Below are 4,803 nucleotides of genomic sequence, written 5' to 3'. Positions count from 1 at the left end.
TTCGACGTTCTATCCTGACTAGAAGACTGATGAAATCTCCCTTGGGGTCAAGGAGTGACTCCCCTACTTGGCAGGCAGCTGAAGCTCCCGCCGGTCACCGAAGTCTTTGCATCACCAGAGGTAGATTTCCAGACTTCCCCAAAGCTACCCTGAGTCCACAGCAAAGCTGAGGCCTGTGGCTATCGTGGGTGACGTGGAACCGTGACCCCTTGACACCGTGATCTTTTGCAGCAACAGCATCTTCCTGGACCTCCTTGAAGTTGTGCGTTGGGCTCTGAGTAGACCCAGCCTTAAGCACCTCCTGCACCGAAGATTGCTGGCCTCCACTCCACAAGTGACGGGTGGGCCAGTTTCAAGTGCGAACCGCTCGAGGCTCCTTCACGATCACTAGCCCGTTGGATAGCAGGTCCCCACGAAGACAACTCCTTTTCTGCTTGGGCTTTCCTGGTTGCTCCTGACGTGCCCTGACTTACCCTTGCTGGGTAAGTCCCTTTGACTGTGCTGGTCTGCACCGCAGTCCTTTCTCTGAATTCCTGTGACTTGCCGTTGCCAAGGCTTGTTGGGTCCATTCTGGTCGCCGACACCGCAGCACTCGACTGACTTCGTGGGACAGCTTGAATCCGGCTCGTGGACTTCGTCAATGCCTCCTGGATCTCGTGGCTGAAGAGTCAAGACACCCATCAACTCACCTGAAGCATGCGACATCTGTGGGCATTGGTCCATCCTGCCCTCGGTCACTGGCTAGTGACCCAGACTCTGTCCCCTCTGCTTTCAGGTTCCTTCCTTCCTAGATCCAGGTTTGAATCTCTTCGGACACTTCTCCGGTGCTCCCGTGAGTGCTGGCCCTAGAACTTCTTAAGTCCAAAAGGGTTTGGTCCTGACGCGATTAGAAGTGTCCCTAATCTTTAAATTTCCAACCGCGACATGGCCGATAGAAGAAAATGGGAACCCGCGGTTGTGTTTACACACTGCATACAGTCCCCGTGGGTCCCCTGTGTCACTACCTTGGGTGGTTCCTTGGGGTCCCAGCGATTCTACAGGCTCTAGGCCTTGTGTCTAGTTCAGTCATGGTTCTTATACCACTTTTTTGGTATGCCCCTAGGGCCCAAACGTGTATTTGTGCTATTACTGATGATTGCTATCTTGTAACTTAAGTACTTCGAACTCCAGTCTCATAAAGAAACTAGAGGGAAGTGTTTTATCTTAAATACATATATTTTAAATATATACCTGGTGTGTTTGTCTTTTCATTTGGTCATTCAAGAGATTATAGACTGGTAAAACAAGCTGCTTTACATTCCTTCAAGACTTAGCCTGAAGGCTGCTCTCTATAGCTACCACTAGGATAGCTTTCAATAAAGGTTGTCTTTAACCTACCATCATAAGGGGTTGTTTGGACTGATACAAGGTGCCCACTAGAACTAGTGGACAGCATGTATCAGGCCACCTTCTCACATTGGTGTGCATCATGTGGGATTCCAGCTTGCTATTGTTTTACCAGATAATCTCAATTGAATTGATCAACTGAAAACCATTAAAGGTACCTGGGGTACATACAATATCAAGTTTAGCTACAGAAAGTTCTACTGAACTTAGAGTTGTGGGTTAAGGGATAGCACACCCTTTCTACAACTCAAGAGAGTTTAGTAGCAACACTAGTGTAGGTAGTGCAATACACCACAACACATTAGTAATGTCTAAGCAGCCAGGAACCAATGGGTCCCTACCAGGAACCAGTGAGCTCCTTCCCTATAAATATGAGGATCTCTCCTTTGCTCAGCTTATGGCCTTATGTTCCATTAGGAAGCTAAAGAAAGGCAAAAGTCCATCCACCCAGCATCTCATAAAGATACTTAAGCTGGATGATATCAGAGGGCCTGATGGGATAGACAAAGTGGGTGGGGCAGCACCTGAGGGTGGGCCTAGGGGTGGAAACTCCCAAGACCCTACCTCTGATGCTGACCAGACTGGTGACAATGACCAGACTCTGGTGAACCCAGATCTCGAGGATGAGGAGGATGACAATAACACTCCTGCTTTTATTCCTCCAGGTAGACCTGACAATAGGACTAGAAGGGATAAATCTCCGTCAAGGGGATCTATCCAGTCTAACTCCTCTATAGGGACCTCTGTCTCTTCTCACAGAGAGAGGGAAACCTCACAGGAGAGGATAGAGAGACTGCTGAAGTATGAACAAGACAAGTTCACCCTCAGAAAGCAGCAGATGGCCTTAGCTAGGAAAGCCCTAGAGCTCTACATAGCTAGTACAAAGTAGGGACTAGAGTCCCTTGGTGGCAGCAATTTCCCTAGAGATAGGGAGAGGTCTTATGACCATAGAAACCTAAGTAAGATTGTCCCTCCCTACCAGAGTTGGGATGACATCCACAAATGGATAACTGCCTTGGAGAGGGCCTGTAAAGTACAGAAGGTCCCTCAAGGTCAGTGGGCAGCAATCTTATGGCTCTCCTTTGCAGACAAAAGTAGAGATAAGCTCCTCACTGTAAGAGAAGAGGATGCTGATGATTACAAAGTCTTGAAAAGTGCTCTAATAGATGGGTTTGGCCTAACCACTGAACAATACAGGTTAAAGTTCAGAGACACCCCAAAAGCCCAAAATCAGAACTGGGTTGACTTTGTTGACTGTGCTGCTAAGGCTCTGGAAGGTTGGTTATTGGGCAGTAAAGTGTGTGACTTCATAGGATTGTACAATATGATAATGAGGGAGCAGATTCTTAATAACTGTCAAAATCAGCTGCTGCACCAGTACCTGGTAGACTCTGATCTGACCTCTCCCCAAGAATTGGGAAAGAAGGCAAACAAATGCGTCAGAACCAGGGTGAGGCAGAAGGTACAGAACCAAGGTGGTGACCCAAAGAAGCAAGATTCCAAAAACTCTGACAAGGGTGGGGACAAGGGTAAAGAACAGACTTATTCTCAAGGGCCCCAAATATCTTCTTCAGGTGGGGATTCACGGTCAGGAAAGGGTAAAGGCCAAAAGAAACCTTGGTGCAAAATCTATAAACAGAAAACTCACTGGACTAGTGACTGCACCAAGGCCAAAGAAAATACTCCAGCCCCCACCAATGCCCCTAAGGCACCTGCTCCCCCTAGTGCAGTTACAATTGGTGGAGGGAATACACAGAATAAGGGTGTAGTAGGGTTGACCCTGGGTTCTGAGATAGACTCTGGCCTAGTCAGAGTACCAGCTCAGGCTGTGCTTGTTAGTGATAGGGGCATGGATATGTCCCCCATTGTGAGTCCCAGTAACTTGGGCAAATACAGACAGCAGCCTTTATTAAATGGAGTAGAAGCTTGGGCATTCAGGGACACAGGAGCAAGTGTCACAATGGTGACAAAAGATCTTGTGGATCCTGGGCAGATTATACTTGGTGAAATGTACCAAGTGACCAATGCTACCAATGTCAGAACAGACCAATCTCTGGCAGTTGTTAACTTCTCCTGGGGAGGGGTAACTGGCCTTAAGAAGGTTGTGGTAAGTGCAGACCTACCAGTACAATGCTTGCTTGGCAATGATCTTGAGACTTCAGCTTCGGCTGAAGTGGAGCTCAGGACACATGCAAAAATGTTAGGGATCCCTGCACATGTATTTGCTGTGACCAGGTCACAGGCTAAAATGTCTAAAACTGGACAGGCCCTGGATTCTGGAATAATGGACCAGGTGCCTCACAAGAGGAGGAGCAGTAGGGTTAAGGCAGAGCCTTCCCCCCTGACTCAGAATGCTGATCAGTCTCCTCAGGGAGATGATCTTGAGCCTGAAGAAGGAACTGTCCAAGAGGAGCTTGAACCTGACCAGGTTGAGTTCTTGGGGACAGGGGGCCCTTCCAGGTCTTATCTGAGCCAGGAGCAGAAACCCTGCCCCTCTCTTGAAACTCTCAGACAGCAAGCTGCCGATGAGGCTGCTGGGAATGCTAGTGGCACCCATAAGGTTTATTGGGATGATGAACTCCTACATTTAGAGAGTAGAGACCTCAAGCCTGGTGCATCCAGGAGGTTGGTTATACCTCTGAAGTTTAGGGGTTACCTATTGACACTAGCCCATGATATTCCCCCAGCAGGACACCTAGGCCAGAACAAGAATTGGGACAGAATTGTTCCTCACTTTCACTGGCCCCACATGTCTGAAGACACAAAGGAGTTTTGTAGCTCCTGTGTAACCTGCCAAGCCAGTGGCAAAGCAGGTGGCACTACAAAGGCCCCCCTGATACCACTACCTGTGGTGGGGGTGCCCTTTGAAAGGGTAGGGATTGACATTGTTGGTCCCATGGATCCCCAAACAGCATCTGGGCACAGATTTATACCTGTGGTAGTGGATCATGCCACCAGGTATCCAGAAGCAATTGCCCTAAGAACCACACCAGCACCTGTGGTGGCAAGAGCTCTCTTGAGTGTGTGCTCAAGAGTAGGCTTTCCTAAGGAGGTAGTATCTGACAGGGCTTCAAACTTACGAGAGCGCTTATAGTGGTCTATGACTGCTAGTCTGTGAGGGGTACAAGTGTACTTGCGATAGTTTATGACTACTAGTCAGCAAAGGGTGCAGGAGGACTGCTAGTCTGTGAAGGGTCCGTTTCTACTTGTTGTAGCTTATGATTGCTAGCCTGTAAGGGGTAAAAGAGCATTTGCTGTAGTCTAAGACTGCGGAAAAGCAAAGTCAGTGATGGGTGCGAGAGAGCTTGTGATAGTCCATGACTGCTTGTCTGTGAAGGGTGCGAGAGCGCTTGCAGTAATCAATGACTGCTAGTGTGCAAGAGCACTTGTGGTACCCTGTGACTGCTAGTATACCTG

The sequence above is a fragment of the Triturus cristatus genome, chromosome 4_1 (assembly GCF_964204655.1).
Source record: "Triturus cristatus chromosome 4_1, aTriCri1.1, whole genome shotgun sequence".
Taxonomy (NCBI): domain Eukaryota; kingdom Metazoa; phylum Chordata; class Amphibia; order Caudata; family Salamandridae; genus Triturus; species Triturus cristatus.
This window is presented reverse-complemented; position numbering follows the sequence as displayed.